This window comes from Amblyraja radiata, chromosome 45 (assembly GCF_010909765.2).
Source record: "Amblyraja radiata isolate CabotCenter1 chromosome 45, sAmbRad1.1.pri, whole genome shotgun sequence".
Taxonomy (NCBI): domain Eukaryota; kingdom Metazoa; phylum Chordata; class Chondrichthyes; order Rajiformes; family Rajidae; genus Amblyraja; species Amblyraja radiata.
The window spans coordinates 261,447-279,485 of NC_046000.1; the positions used below are offsets into that span (position 1 = coordinate 261,447).

The 18,039-nt window shown below is 44.4% G+C and overlaps 2 pseudogenes; one reads left to right on the forward strand and one right to left on the reverse strand.

Annotated features, from left to right (window-relative positions):
- Positions 1-2,077: 2,077 nt before the first annotated feature.
- LOC116968393 lies at positions 2,078-3,145 on the forward strand (annotated as a pseudogene).
- Positions 3,146-17,021: 13,876 nt separating this feature from the next.
- On the reverse strand, positions 17,022-17,138 carry LOC116968664 (annotated as a pseudogene).
- Positions 17,139-18,039: the final 901 nt, after the last annotated feature.

Sequence of the window (18,039 nt, forward strand, 5' to 3'; positions counted from 1 at the left end):
TATATGTACACCATATGTACACCAGCCACTATATGTACACCATATGTACACCAGCCACTATATGTACACCATATGTACATCAGCCACTATATGTACACCATATGTACACCAGCCATTATATGTACACCATATGTACACCAGCCACTATATGTACACCATATGTACACCAGCCACTATATGTACACCAATTTATTTACATTTGAACACTAATCAAATATTTACAAAGCCATGCAAAAAACCCCAAAAAAAACCCCAAAAAAACCCATATTCTATACAGTATCTTAGTCATATTTACAACCCATCACTCCATAATCACCCTTCCCAACACAATCAGTATAACAAATATCACAATGACCTATCCTCATCACAATATCCTTTTAAACAAGTGTTTTTGTACATCTTTTTAAACTGAATTTGCTTGTGCTAAGTTTTATCTCCCTTTGAAGTGAGGAAAGCTGTAATTGGGAAATGACCGGGTGAGGTTTAAATCAGCGGCTCTGTTTTTGATATTCAGGTCTGCGATTTGACAAATTTGCCCTGAAATATGGGATTAAAACAAACAACGAAAGATGATTTCCTATTCCACAAAATGTTTGATGTTGTGGATGCGGTCCGTTTGACTTTTGATCACCTTTGCAAATAAATGTGTGTTTGTTGCAGTGCGGAAAGGTTGAAGAGAGAGGTGGGGAGGACTTATTCCTAGAAGTCTGCCAGAACTGGATTTGTAGCATTGTTGCCGATTGTTGCTTTGGTGGCCGTTTGAGAAGTGGAGGTGCACTGACGTTTGTTGCATTCAGGGCAACGGGGACTGTGCAATTGCGCTTATTAGATGGGCGGCTGGTGCAGACAGATACAGCACTAGAGCTGGTATAGACAGATACAGCGCTAGAGCTGGTATAGACAGATGCAGCGCTAGAGCTGATACAGACAGATACAGCGCTAGAGCTGGTATAGATACAGCGCTAGAGCTGGTATAGACAGATACAGCGCTATAACTGGTGTAGACAGATACAGCGCTAGAGCTGGTATAGACAGATACAGCGCTAGAGCTGGTATAGACAGATACAGCGCTAGAGCTGGTATAGACAGATACAGCGCTAGAGCTGGTATAGACAGATACAGCGCTAGAGCTGGTACAGATACAGCGCTAGAGCTGGTATAGACAGATACAGCGCTAGAGCTGGTATAGACAAGTACAGCGCTAGAGCTGGTATAGACAGATAGAGTGCTAGAGCTGGTATAGATACAGCGCTAGAGCTGGTATAGACAGATGGAGCGCTAGAGCTGGTATAGATACAGCGCTGGAGCTGGTATAGACAGATATAGCGCTAGAGCTGATATAGACAGATAAAGCGCTAGAGCTGGTATAGACAGATACAGCGCTAGAGCTGGTATAGATACAGCGCTAGAGCTGGTATAGACAGATACAGCGCTAGAGCTGGTATAGACAGATACAGCGCTAGAGCTGGTATAGACAGATACAGCGCTAGAGCTGGTATAGACAGATACAGCGCTAGAGCTGGTATAGACATATACAGCGTTAGAGCTGGTATAGACAGATACAGCGCTAGAGCTGGTATAGACAGATACAGCGCTAGAGCTGGTATAGATACAGCGCTAGAGCTGGTATAGATACAGCGCTAGAGCTGATATAGACAGATACAGCGCTAGAGCTGGTATAGATACAGCGCTAGAGCTGGTATAGACAGATACGGCGCTAGAGCTGGTATAGACAGATACAGCGCTAGAGCTGGTATAGACAGATACAGCGCTAGAGCTGGTATAGACAGATACAGCGCTAGAGCTGGTATAGATACAGCGCTAGAGCTGGTATAGACAGATACAGCGCTAGAGCTGGTATAGACAGATACAGCGCTAGAGCTGGTATAGACACAGCGCTAGAGCTGGTATAGACAGATACAGCGCTAGAGCTGGCATAGACAGATACAGCGCCGGAGCCGTTCCTCGGGACGATGAGGATTTTGTCTGGGATACGAGTGGGTGACGCCGTGAGCCACCGGTCCCCCCGTCGCCCGGCTCCCACCATGTGGACCACGCAGGAGACGCCAAACTAAACATGTATGGCAACGCTTCGGAGAACATCACAGCGCCAGATACCATGGAGGAGTTGGCCATCGCCTCGGGGTTTGGTACTATATTGTCCATCATGTACGTGGCCGGCGTGACGGGCAATGTGTACACTCTGGTGGTGATGTGTCAGTCCATGAGATCCGCTGCCTCCGTCTACATCTCCATCGTCAACTTGGCGCTGGCCGATCTCCTGTATCTCTCCACCATCCCATTCATCGTCTGTACCTACTTCGCCAAGACCTGGTACTTTGGCGACGTGGGCTGCAGGCTCCTACTGAGCCTTGACCTCCTCAACATGCATGCCAGCATCTTCACCCTCACCGTGATGTGTACCGAACGCTACCTGGCCGTGGTTAAACCCCTGGAAACGGCGAGGCGCTCCAAAGGCTATAGGAAGGCCATGGCCGGGGCGGTATGGATGGTGAGCTTCCTCTTGGCCCTTCCCGTCATCAGCATGTTTAAAATGCAATAGAGCAGGGTGGAGAACGGGGCCATCAAGCGGACCTGCGCCAGCACTTGGAGCCAGGAGTCTTACACAGCTTACCTGACTGTACTGTTCAGCACCAGTATCGTGGTGCCGGGAATGATCATCGGCTACCTGTACACACAGTTAGCAAGGACCTACCTGAAATCCCAAAGGAAGACGTTGGCAATGAGCGAGAACAAGCAAGCGTCTAAACAGAGAGTGGTCCTCATGATCTTCAGCATCGTAGTGGTCTTCTGGGCGTGTGTCCTGCCTTTCTGGGTCTGGCAACGTATCCCTCTCTATTCCACCAGCCTCAACATGAGCCAGCAGACTGTAAGGTGCATCAACTACTTCATGACCTGCCTGACGTACAGCAACAGTGGCATTAACCCATTCCTGTACACGCTACTGACCAAGAACTACAAAGTGTATCTGAAACAAAGGCACAGACAGTTCCAGTGATCAGGATCCACGTTGTTCAGATGAAACGCCAGCCAGCGGCGATCCATTAAATCCATCCCTTCGTGGAACCACAACAGCAACACTTCCGAGACTGAGGGCATGGCTCATTTGAAAGGGTCGAAGTGATACTGTCCGTGTCTAAAATAACATACTCGCTCAAGCCTTCAGGTAGGAATTTAAACATTGTCTGACTGTATCTTGAACAAGTTAGGGCTTTATACTTTGGAGCGCAGAAGGTTAAGGGGGGACTTGATAGCAGTCTTTAAAAGGATGAGAGGGATAGACAGAGTTGACGTGGATAAGCTTTTCCCACTGAGAGTAGGGAAGATTTAAACAAGGGGACATGACTTGAGAATTAAGGGACAGAAGTTTTGGGGTAACATGAGGGGGAACTTCTTTACTCAGAGAGTGGTAGCTGTGTGGAATGAGCTTCCAGTGGAAGTGGTGGAGGCAGGTTCGATTTTATAATTTAAAAATAAATTGGATAGTTATTTGGACGGGAAAGGAATGGAGGGTTATAGTCTGAATGCAGGTAGATGGGATTAGGGGAGAATACGTGATCGGCACGGACTAGAAGCGTCGTGATGGCCTGTTTCCGTGCTGTAATTGTTATATGGTTATTGTTATGTAGTTATATCTTGCACCTTACAATAGGAACAATGTAAACAGCGAGCGGGGACACACGCGCCATTCAGACAGTCCAGGGAAGTTTGCAATTCACTTTACAATTAAATGGCATCGCTGCTGTTCATTACTATGGAGCGGTGCATTTATTTTTGCTGGTTAAACCAAGGATTTTATTATAGCCCCTGAGCGTATGGATGTAAATTTAAGTGAAATGTAAAACATCGTTAATCTTGGGAAATCGATCCACGTTTGTTACAATTTGTCCATTTTCTTGTATTGTACAAATTATAAATATGCTTTCAACGCTTACACAGTACATTGCTTGTGAAACCACTTCATTTACAGTAGATTCAAACAATGAGAAGGATCAATAAATCCCAGTTTAAGTAGCTACAAGGAACTGCAGATGCTGGTTTGCCACAAATAAAACAAAGTGTGGGAGTGACTCAGTTCTCGTCTGTAACGTTGCCTTTCTTCAGACTAAAACATGGCCTGTCCATGGCCTAAAGAGATGCTGCCTGATCTCCTGAATTACTCCAGCACTTGTGGGGGTTCCCTCCACTTATTTTGAAAATGTTATTCTTTGTAATTACATTTATTCTACTTAATATCTAGACTATATCGGGCCATTGAGTCTTTTTGTATACAAAATTCAGTAGAATAATAGTAAGATTAAACGAAAACTTACCAGTTCGAAGTTTGCTCATTATTTTATGAGGAGGAACGTTGTTCAACGTGTTCAAGATAGTCAGACGTGAAGAACCCCGTCAGGACGCATGCGTGTCATTCTTCAAAGCAGCGGTGTGGAATCACAGAATAACTATAATGACGAAACATAGTAAGATTAGACAACAGATGCCGGTTCAGACTATAGTCAAAGGTGGGAGTGGAGGACACGTATTCCCTCAACGTTCCTCCTCATAAAATAATGATCAAACATCGAACTGGTAAGTTCTCGTTTAATCTTACTAATTTATTTCGGAGTCACGTGTGAGTGACTACGTGAAGGGGTTAAAGCCCTGTGATTCCATGCCGTGGAGCGAGTCCACGCTTACTACTGCCTTTGTTATGGGGAGAATCGTGATAACATATAAAACTAGTCTATGCTACTAGACTAAGTGGGACCCGTTGGGTCCCGGCCTCACACGGGAGGGCTGGACACCCAACACAATATTCCACCTCTGCAGCAATTACAATATTGCTGGCCAGTGGGAAGGGGGCTTTCTGTTGCGCTAGTATGAGTGTTGTGGGCCGAAGGTACTGATTTCCAGAGGCTAGTATGGAGTTTGTGGGCCAAATTGATTTTTGGGCTGGCAGCTCAGTCACTGAGGCCTGGCAGTACAATCACTCGGACCTGGCAGGCTGGCGGCTGAGAAACTGCCAGAAATTCTACCCACAACAGGTGACAGTCTGTAAGAGAGAAGGGGGAAGAGGGTGGACTGAATGGATTATTGGGCTGGCAGTTCAGTCACTTACAGCTGGTGGGCTGGCAGTTCACTAACTCATGGCTCGTGTGCTGGCAGGTCACTAACTCATGGATCGTGTGCTGGCAGTGCAGTCACTCACGCCTTGTACGCTGGCAGTTCACTCAGTCACCCCACCTACCTTCACCCCCCCCCCCACTCTTCTCCTTGCCATTCCCCTCCCACCCACAAATTCAGTGCATCTCCAAACAACTCCCCCCATGCACTCTTAGTGGCTCTCCCAGAGCAGCCAATCCTGCCTATTAGGTTCTATTGTGATGAATAACACACGGCATTAAAAGTGCAAAAAGATTTTATTAAAGTTTAAAATGTGAATGACTTAAAATATAAGAACAATTTAAATTTTAAAGATGAGATTTATTAAATTTTTACATGTTGTGTCTTGTTGTGTTCTGCTGCTCACTGCCTCTTGATGACTATTTCCTGTTGATAAAAAGAGACAATTTTAATATAGAGAAAGCCAGCGGTCAGATTTTAAGAAGGAAAATCTGAGAATTTATCTCAGAAGTCATCATTCAACGAAGCACGCTATTAATGACAACATTCTTGGGCGATGTTCCATCCTTCAGGAAACCTTTGACATTTCCCTTCATATTTCTGTTGAGTTAGTATGTTGGGCCAAAGGTACTGGTTTCCAGAGGGCTAGTATGGAGTTTGTGGCGGAATGGATGTTTGGGCTGGCAGCTAGGTCACTGAGGGCTGGCAGCTCAGTCACTGAGGCCTGTAGTGCAGGCGGGCACCAAAATGCTTGGTGTTGCTGAAGACATCTGGAAGAGTTCTGTCCACAACTTCAAAGCATTCTCTCCTAATCATTGGACATTCATCCCAAACAATGATTTTCACATCATTATGGAAATCGGGATGAGCATGTGGGACATTTAGCCTACTTCAGAATTCCAAAAGTGAGGAGAAATGACGGTAGATAGAAGTGGGAACTGAAGGGACAGCACACAGAGTGCTTAGCGAACATTGGCCGTTTGCTCACTACATTTCATCAACACTAAAGCATTATTTGTGATTTTTCTTGATTCCTTTGGCATCTAAAAAGTTTCAGAAGTGATAAATCTGGCTGTATTTTTTTAAATAAATCGCCCATGGTTCTCAAGTGGGTTTCTACGTACAAAATGAAAACGCATCTGAAGAAAAATTTACAGCCAGATTTAGCACTTCTGAGAATTTTTAGATACCAAAAGAATCAAGAAAAAACACGAATAATGCCTTACTGTTGATGAAATGCAGTGAGCAAACGCTGAACTCTGCACTACGAAATACTATATTATTTCACACACACACACATATATATTCACACGAACTCACACACACATATATTCATACACACACACATTCACTCACACATATATTCAGACACACACACACACATATTCACACACACACATATTCAGACACACACACGTACACACACACATATTCACACACACGCACACATTCTCACACATACACACACATATTCACACATATTCACACACATTCTCATACACATATTCACAAACAGACTCATTCAAGCACACATAAACTCAATAACACTCACATTCACACAAAGACACACACACACACACACAGACTCATACAGACATACACACACTCATACACACGGACTCGCACACACGCACACAGACTTAATCACACACACATATATACAGACTCATCCCCCACCTCAAGACACTGCCCTATGGGTGGTAAATGTCGTGCAGCCAAGGGCAGCTTCAGGCAGGGGTTGTCGTGAACTGATGAGAAGGGGTGGGGTGTCCTCATGCAGGGGATGTGGACGGCTTCAGTAGGGGGTGCATCCTATAGCCAGGCGGAGGCCAGCGTCTTGAGGTGTCAGTGGAGGAGAGGGAGCAGTGAGCGATTTACTCATGACCTGTGGACTCACTGCCTTGGGATTAACTCATGGCCTTTGGACTGACTCTCACAGCTTGTGGGCTGACTGATGCCCGACTTCTGGAGTCACGTCCGACTTATGTAAACTGAAAACTGTAAAATCTATATTGAGGAACAGCTTCTTCCTGATAGCCATCACACTATTAAACTGAACAAATAAGCTCTGACCTACGAAATATTATATTATTTCACACACACATATATATATTCACACACACACACACTCACATATAATCACGCATACACACACACACACATATAATCACGCACACACACACACACATATAATCGCACACACATATTCACTCACACACATATTCAGACACACACATGTACACACACATACATATAGACACACGCACATATTCACACACACATATTCACACACACACATATATATATTCAGACACACACACACACACGCACATATTCACACACACACGTAAATATTCACACACATACACATATTCACATGCACACATATATATTAACACACACACGCACACACACACACACACAGAGGGAGGTTTCACGGCAGTCGGGTCACGACCCATGACCCGTACTGTTGCTACACTACTCCAAATGGATTACACGCGATGTACTGCAGGAAGGCACTTACCATTGTTTCCTACTCCATCTTCCAGGGAGATGCTAACTGCATTTCGTTATCTCTGTACTGTACACTGACAACGACAATTAAAGTTCAATCTGAACCTGAAATTGAACGTAGCGGATCCGTTAAAACCCGCCGAAAATGTCAATTTTTGCGCTGCAAATAATGATGGAAATCGGGATGAGCATGTGAGACATTTAGCCTACTTCAGAATTCCAAAGGTGAGGAGAAATAACGGTAGATAGAAGAGAGAGCTGAAGGGACAACAAACAGAGTGCTTAGCGAACATTGGCCGTTTGCTCACAACATTTCATCAACACTAAAGCATTATTTGTGTTTTTTCTTGATTCCTTTGGCATTTAAAAGTTTCAGAAGTGATAAATCTGGCTGTATTTTTTTTAAATAAATCGCCCATGGTTCTCAAGTGAGTTTTTACGTACAAATGAAAACGCATCTGAAGAAAAATTTACAGCCAGATTGATCACTTCTGAGAATTTTTAGATACCAAAGGAATCAAGAAAAACACGAATAATGCCTTACTGTTGATGAAATGCAGTGAGCAAACACGATAATTCCAATATTTTCAATCACGATATCTGTACAGCCAATCTTTACCAAGCACTTTAGCTGCTGTTGTCCCTTCAATTCTCGCTTCTCTTTAACTACATTTCATTTCACGTTTGGAATTCTAATGTTAGGTACATGTCTCTCACACTTACCCTAACTTCCACAATTTTTTTCAGAGCACAAATTCAACATTTTGGCGGTTTTTAACAGATAGGAAAGTACGCGTTTCTTGCATTAATAACATATACTGGAAGTGACGGATGTCTTCAGATGGTTTGACCGGCTCCGTGCATCAAGTCCTATTACCTTGTGACCTTACAGTGCAACCCCCTATTCACACACACACACTCACGCAAACACACATATATATTCTCACACACATATGTATATTCACACACACATATATATATTCACACACACACACACATATTCACACATACATATTCACACACATACACACATATATATTCGCACACACACACATATATTCACACATACACACACATATTCACACACATATATATATATATATTCACACACATACACACACACATATTCACACACACACACACATATATTCACACAACACATATATATATTCTCACACACACACATATATATATTCACACACACACACATATATATATTCACACACACACACACACATATATATGTTCACACACACACTCACATATATTCACACACACACTCACATATATTCACACACACACACATATTCACACACACACACACATTCACACACATATATTCACACACACAAACACTCACACACATATCTCTGTACATTTCTAGCCTGCCTGCCTGTCCATTGTGGTCTCTATCCCTCTCTCTCTCTCTCGCGTCTTTCTCGCTACCGGCGCAATTACCAGCAACAGCTTCAGCGATAGTCTGTGGCGGGGGGGGGGGGGGGGGCGGGGTCTTATATAATCGGCTGTAAACTGTGCAAAATGAAACACAAATCAATACTTGTTGTGCTACAAATATAAATCTCCGTCTCACCAACGTTATTTTCCGGACACAATTCCTCATTTTATTACACACCCACACATACACACACACATTCACACACACACTCACGCACACACACACACATTCACAATTGCAGATTTTGCTGAAACACAATTGCCGCTGTGGATGTAACACTTACCAGTTCTGTAGAATCATTCAACACCTCGCGCACTCCGTCTTCAGCGCCATCTTGCCTCCGACCGGAAATGTCGTCATCGCCGCCATCTTACCGATCGCCGGAAATGACGTCGTCGCCGCCAGCTTACCGAACGCCGGAAGTGACGTCATCGCCGCCATCTTACCAATTGTCGGAAATGACGTAATCGCCGCCATCTTCAAACCGCCAAAATCTCAAAATGTCCGCCAATTTTAAATTTAAACACAGTCTGATCGAAATAAAAAGGTTCTTTCGCGCATTACTGGCCTGAAAACGTTGCAACAAATGCATTTCAATTTACAGAACCATTTCAAACACAATACACATCATGCTTCAGTTACCTCGAAACCGGTGCAACCATTTTAAAACCCAAGAGAAACAAATTTGCAAAACGCTTTATAACAATAACAAATGCTTTTTATTTTCAATTCACAGTTCAAACACAATATAGATAGACAAATATACAAATGCAAATGCTTTTTATTTTCAATTCACAGTTCAAACACAATATAGATAGACAAATATACAAATGCAAATGGTTTTTATTTTCAATTCACAGTTCAAACACAACTCTTTCCAACAAAATGCCAAGAAACTTCAGAGCATGGTGAATAACATACATATCAATTGGCTGAAAAAGCACTCACCTGGGAGCATAGCTGCAGCTCAGAGAGCCGTGACCCTTTCACTTCGTGGTTGGGAAGAAAGTGATTGAAGCGGGACGCTTCCGGGTTTTATAGCCCATCCCTCCCCTGCCGCCAGCGGGGGCAGCAGAGAGAATGGGGAATGGTGTAAAAACATTAATATCTCGGTCATATTTAATCGAGGGGAAAAATCCTCTGCACGCATGCGGCAGAGTGGCTCTGAGGGAGGTGGCCAAATATGACGGCCGTAGGTGGCGGCGTTCTCTCGGGAACCGCAGCACAGATCGGGAAAAGCAGTCAAGAACTGAGTTTTAGTAATATATAGATATAAATAACCAAAGTTAATAATTCTTGATAGCCCCTGTTATTTAGGGTAAATTGTGGTACTGAAACTAACAATGTTTCTGAACAATTCCAGTTTCCATTACTGGTTAGTTATAATCTTGTGAATGTTCTTTCCGATGGCCATCCTGCTCTGATGATTTGATCCACAGGAACCTCCAATATCAATGCCTCCGACGTTGCTGCAACCTGGTGGAATGAAACTGAAACCAGTTAGTGCTTATACCAGCTCAGTCAATACTATGTTATCCATAAAGATGGTCTGGCCTGTTACTGTCTCATGAAGCTGTCTGTGGCGGATGAGAAGTCACTCTTCTGAGACACTGGTGGTCTAGGCTAGTTCCATGAATATGCCTGATGTCTGAGAACACAGAGTCAATCATCTGTGGGGTAAGCTCTAAAAGATCTTATAAGGCCTGCTGACCCCTGTATGTAAGTCTCTTAATTCCTGAATATGGAAAATGTAAGTACCCAGGTGAACTGGTCACGTATCCAGCCTTAATAGTTGGGACTGAGTCCTATTCCGTGACCAAAGCCATCAGCATGACAGTTTATAAAAAATATCAAAGGCTGTAATGACAGCGCTGTGGCTGGAGCCCAGTTTCTTACAACGTAGGGCGATGCTGATGTCCCATATTTGGGAATACCTGGTCGTTGGGGAATTCACATACAAGTGCCCCTCTCATGATGTGAGCTAACCTGAGATTCCAACAGGCTGGATGATGTATAATAGTTGCACTACATCTCCCACAATTATGTACACTGGGTATAGTCTTAGGTTGATTGTCTGTGGCCGCTGAAATCATAGAAACATAGAAACATAGAAATTAGGTGCAGGAGTAGGCCATTCGGCCCTTCGAGCCTGCACCGCCATTCAATATGATCATGGCTGATCATCCAACTCAGTATCCCGTACCTGCCTTCTCTCCATACCCTCTGATCCCCTTAGCCACAAGGGCCACATCTAACTCCCTCTTAAATATAGCCAATGAACTGGCCTCGACTACCCTCTGTGGCAGGGAGTTCCAGAGATTCACCACTCTCTGTGTGAAAAAAGTTCTTCTCATCTCGGTTTTAAAGGATTTCCCCCTTATCCTTAAGCTGTGACCCCTTGTCCTGGACTACCCCAACATCGGGAGCAATCTTCCTGCATCTAGCCTGTCCAACCCCTTAAGAATGTTGTAAGTTTCTATAAGATCCCCTCTCAATCCCCTAAATTCTAGAGAGTATAAACCAAGTCTATCCAGTCTTTCTTCATAAGACAGTCCCGACATCCCAGGAATCAGTCTGGTGAACCTTCTCTGCACTCCCTCTATGGCAATAATGTCCTTCCTCAGATTTGGAGACCAAAACTGTACGCAATACTCCAGGTGTGGTCTCACCAAGACCCTGTACAACTGCAGTAGAACCTCCCTGCTCCTATACTCAAATCCTTTTGCTATGACAGCTAACATACCATTCGCTTTCTTCACTGCCTGCTGCACCTGCGTGCCCACTTTCAATGACTGGTGTACCATGACACCCAGGTCTCGCTGCATCTCCCCTTTTCCTAGTCGGCCACCATTTAGATAATAGTCTGTTTTCCTGTTTTTGCCACCAAAATGGATAACCTCACATATATCCACATTATACTGCATCTGCCAAACATTTGCCCACTCACCCAGCCTATCCAAGTCACCTTGCAGTCTCCTAGCATCCTCATCACAGCTAACACTGCCCCCCAGCTTAGTGTCATTCGCAAACTTGGAGATATTACCTTCAATTCCCTCATCCAGATCATTAATATATATTGTAAATAGCTGGGGTCCCAACACTGAGCCTTGTGGTACCACTCTAGTCACTGCCTGCCATTGTGAAAAGGACCCGTTTACTCCTACTCTTTGTTTCCTGTTTGCCAGCCAGTTCTCTATCCACATCAATACTGAACCCCCAATGCCGTGTGCTTTAAGTTTGTAAACTAATCTCTTATGTGGGACCTTGTCGAAAGCCTTCTGGAAGTCCAGATACACCACATCCACTGGTTCTCCCCTATCCACGCTACTAGTTACATCCTCGAAAAATTCTATAAGATTCGTCAGACATGATTTACCTTTTGTAAATCCATGCTGACTTTGACCAATGATTTCACCACTTTCCAAATGTGCTGCTATCCCATCTTTAATAACTGACTCTAGCAGTTTCCCCACTACCGATGTTAGACTAACTGGTCTGTAATTCCCCGTTTTCTCTCTCCATCCCTTCTTAAAAAGTGGGGTTACGTTTGCTACCCGCCAATCCTCAGGAACTACTCCAGAATCTAAAGAGTTTTGAAAGATTATTACTAATGCATCCACTATTTCTGGAGCTACTTCCTTAAGTACTCTGGGATGCAGCCTATCTGGCCCTGGGGATTTATCGGCCTTTAATCCATTTAATTTACCCAACACCACTTCCCGGCTAACCTGGATTTCACTCAATTCCTCCAACTCGTTTGACCCGCGGTCCCCTGCTATTTCCGGCAGATTATTTATGTCTTCCTTAGTGAAGACGGAACCAAAGTAGTTATTCAATTGGTCCGCCATATCCTTGTTCCCCATGATCAACTCACCTGTTTCTGACTGCAAGGGACCTACATTTGTTTTAACTAATCTCTTTCTTTTCACATCTCACAAATCATGTCCATAGCTCTGGTCATCAGTCCCAGATGTAATACCGGCGCTTTCAGACTCTATAATATAATATAAAATATATGTGCTACCACAATGGTGTTACCAATAATAATCTAATACCGATTAATATAACCCAGAGCAACATGAGTAAGGGCCATGAACAGCCCCCAATTCCCAGGTAGTCATGCCCAGGAATTGGTAGCACAGCATCCTTGTGCATAGCATCCATTTGTAGGACTATAGACTGGTTGCTGACAATGATTGGATTGCAACAATGCTCAATGTTATCTTCCCATCATATAGTTCCAATATAGCTTCTGTATGGCTTCATCATTCTGTCAAAATGACCACCATAAATTTTTAAGGGTTCGTATTTTGGCCCGCTGTAAATTATGATTTAAGGGTCCGAATTGTGTGGCTGGAGGCGCAGCCATAACGTTGCCAATATTCTAGCTACCAGTCTGATGGATGGTTCTCTCCATGTCAATGATTTTGCTGTATGCCTCTATTTAAGGCTGCAAATTACCTGACATGAGAACTGAGTGAATGGTGAACCACAAATAACCCTTAGTTGAAGGCTTTAATTTTTTGATTTAATTGGATGGATAATCAATCCTAGTTTCCAAATAATTGTTTAGTGGCTGTTCGTTTGTTCAGCCCTGTTAGAGCTGAGTCATCCAATTACATCAAATTAACGTCCGTGGTCACCTGTTATGGGTACTGAATAGTAAGCATCCTTTGAGTCAATGCTTGCAATATAGTAGGTATGTTGCAAAGCCTACCTGAAGCGTCGCTGAAAATCTGTCCCAGCCCGTGTGCGCGATTTTGGCGCCGTTTAGAGGGGGCGGGTTTAAAACGCGATTTTCTCTAGGCTGTTCAAATCGAAGATGTTCAGCCTAGTTAATTATTAACGAAAAATCGCTGGAAGACCCCGTCGCAAAAGCTATTATTAGTTTTAAAGGCCTCGTATAATAGTTATAGTAGTTTAAAAATCAATCTCTTTACCCGCGACCACCGGCAGCTGTCAGGGTCGCATAGAGCAAATAATAGAAGGTAGGATGCTTATTTTTACATTAAAAAGGGCTTCTTAAGATCCCTTTATACAAAGTTTAATATTGCGAGATGCTCATTTTGGGCCCATTATATCCCGCAGTATTTTTCTGGGCATTTGAGGCACAAATCCACCGCAGTATGAACGTTCTAAACCAGCGCGTTCACAGGATCCCACTGGAAAGCTGATTTAAAATGGTCTTTAATTTACAGCAATTGAACACTAAATTCCTTCCATTTGGCCTATAAATTAATGTAAATGAGATTTTAAAATCATGTTTTATTGTGAATTATTTATGAATATTATTTGGACACTTAGGCTATTTAAAAATGTTAATCATTTATTAAGAAATGGATAGATGTTTAGATCTAGTAATTGAAGTTTGAAATTAGCTACACTTGGGTAACTAACTAATTATATGCTTTAATTCCAGGTCATCCAAGTAAGATTATTTTATGTGTTCAAAAAGGAACTGCAGATGCTGGAAGATCGAAGGTACACAAAATTGCTGGGGAAACTCAGCGGGTGCAGCAGCATCTATGGAGCGAAGGAAATAGGCGACGTTTCGGGTCGAAACCCTTCTTCAGACTGATGGGGGGTGGGGGGGGGGGAGGAAGGAAATGGGGAGGAGGAGGAGGAGGAGGAGGAGCCTGAGGGCGGGCGGATGGGAGGGTGGGAGGAGACAGCTAGAGGGTTAAGGAAGGGGAGGAGACAGCAAGGGCTAGCAAAATTGGGAGAATTCAATGTTAATGCCATTCGGACTCAAGGTCCCCAGACGGAATATGAGGCGCAGTTCCTCCAATTTCCGCTGTTGCTCACTCTGGCAATGGAGGAGACCCAGGACAGAGAGGTCGGATTGGGAATGGGAGGGGGAGTTGAAGTGCTGAGCCACCAGGAGTTCAGGTAGGTTATTGCGGACTGAGCGGAGGTGTTCGGCGAAACGATCGCCCACCTCAGACACTCTCCAGCCTCCACGCATTCCACTCTCTGGGCCCTCATCCCCTCATCTTCACCATGGATGTCCGGTCACTCTACACATCCATCCCCCACCAGGATGGCCTCGGAGCCCTCCGGTTCTTCCTCGACCAGAGGAGCAACCTATACCCAGCCACTGACACTCTCCTCCGCTTAGCGGAGTTGGTCCTCACCCTCAACAACTTTACATTTGACCCCTCCCATTTTCTCCAAACACAAGGCGTAGCTATGGGCACACGCATGGGCCCGAGCTACGCCTGCCTCTTTGTCGGGTACGTTGAACAATCCTCGTTCGAGACGTACCAGGGCCCCATCCCCGACCTCTACCTCCGTTACATTGACGACTGCTTTGGGGCCACCTCCTGCACCTACACACAACTGACTGACTTCATCCACTTCACCACCAACTTCCATCCGGCACTCCAATACACCTGGACGATTTCCGACACTTCCCTACCTTTCCTTGACCTCACCATCTCCATCGCAGGGGACAGACTCCTGACCGACATACATTACAAACCCACTGACTCACATGGCTATCTGGACTACACGTCTTCCCAAACTGCCCCCTGTAAAGACTCCATCCCTTACTCCCAATTCCTCCGCCTACGCCGCATCTGTTCCCAGGATGAGACATTCCATACCAGGGCATCGGAAATGTCCTCGTTGTTCAGGGAACGGGGATTCCCCTCCGCCACCATAGATGAGGCTCACACCACGGTCTCATACATACCCCGTAACACTGCTCTCTCTCCCCATCCCCGCACTCGCAACAAGGGCAGAGTCCCTCTGGTCCTCACCTTTCACCCCACCAGCCGGCAAATACAACACATAATCCTCCGCCATTTCCGCCACATCCAACGTGACCCCACCACTCGCCACATCTTCCCATCTCCCCCCATGTCTGCCTTCCGCAAAGACCACTCCCTCCGCAACTCCCTCGTCAATTATTCCCTTCCCTCCTGCACCACCCCCTCCCCGGGCACTTTCCGTTGCAACAGCAAGAAATGCAACACCTGTCCCTTCACCTCCCCCCTCGACTCAATTCAAGGACCCAAGCAGTCGTTCAAGGTGCGACAAAGGTTCACCTGTATCTCCTCCAACCTCATCTACTGCAACAACTGCTCTAGATGTCAGCTGATTTACCTCGGGGAGACTAAGTGTAGGTTTGGCGATCGTTTCGCCGAACACCTCCGCTCAGTCCGCAATAACCTACCTGAACTCCCGGTGGCTCAGCACTTCAACTCCCCTTCCCATTCCCAATCCGACCTCTCTGTCCTGGGTCTCCTCCATTGCCAGAGTGAGCAACAGCGGAAATTGGAGGAACAGCACCTCATATTCCGTCTGGGGACCTTGCGTCCGGATGGCATTAACATTGAATTCTCCCAATTTTGCTAGCCCTTGCTGTCTCCTCCCCTTCCTTAACCCTCTAGCAGTCTCCTCCCGCCCTCAGGCTCCTCCTCCTCCTCCTCCCCTTTTCCTTCCTTCTCCCCCCCACCCCCCATCAGTCTGAAGAAGGGTTTCGGCCCGAAACGTCGCCTATTTCCTTCGCTCCATAGATGCTGCTGCACCCACTGAGTTACCCCAGCAATTTTGTGTACCTAAGATTATTTTATATTTGTTTTAGAATGGTTCAATCTATGGTAACTGAAAGTTTCATTCAGTTCTCTTAATTTTTAAGAACGTTATGGGCTTTTGACTGCACACGATCACAGCTTTTTTGTTATGTCCATAGAAAATCAATAGGGAACAAGATGCTAATTTCCGAGTATGAAAATGGCCATAACGTTTTAAATACTTGAGATATGAAAGTGAATTAGGTGTCAAATTAAACTTCTTTTTATGCTTTATCTGATGGGATATATTACAGACTTGATTTTTTAAATCTCAAAATTTTGTAACATTGCTACATATAGTAACCTTAGAAAGCAACTACTTAACAATAACAAAGGTTCCTGTTGTTAAAATGTGTATATTGTATTAATATTGATATATGGTCCCTAGATAAGGGACATGTCAGATATTAAACTGTTAAGAACAGATATTATACTTGATCTTAGCCAAAAGGGCGAGACCTGATCTATGTTCCCCAATGAAACATATTTGGTAATTGGTGATTAAGTCTGGAATGCGATAAATCGACACCTGGTGTTCCATATCATGTTGTACAATCAACAAATACTATTGTGCAACATCCATGATTGTGTATCCCTGGCTACTGTTTAAGATATGAGTCAAAATTATTTATCCGATGTCTTTCTCGCACCAACCTCCTTCCTCCCTTCAATTTAGTACAGAACCAGACCTCCTTAGTTAACAGTGGGTTTGCCGTTCCTTCTGGATCCCCGTGTGTTGTGGGTGTACACAACTTCCAGCATAGGGCGATACCTTTGAGGATGATGTTTGGACGTCTAGGTGAGCTCCAGTTTGGCTTCATCGTCCAACTCCTTGATCTTCTAGATGGGTCACCTCCAAATAAAGGGTTTTGCTTGGAGGATTGGGGTTAACGCAGGCCCGCGTCAATCCCGGTTGGATGTTCCAGAAGCATAAATAAATGGTTAGTACATTCAGTGATTTACAATCCTCGGTGGCCAGTGACAGCTATGGCTAATGTTTGCCCCGCCAGTTGATAGCAAGCCATGTAGTTTATGCTAGCTTCTAATCTGTTTAATAGATTTCCCAGTTAGCTTTAACTTATCCCTGTTGATTTCCCCTGAAACATAAAACAGACATTCCCTTGTGACTGCCAGATGAGGATGGAATTATGCCATCAAGTTTGGCCTGTAAATCCTTAATCACAACATATAATTCCTGTATTTCTATCAGGAAAGGACCAATAATGCACTCTATGACTTGGTGACTAAGAATGGCATCACCTCATAGTCACAGCAATATATATATATTACCTGTCCAGGACTAGACCCCAGCATTTTTCTGACAGAAGAGTCTACTGGGGAGGGAGAAAGCATGATATAGCCCTA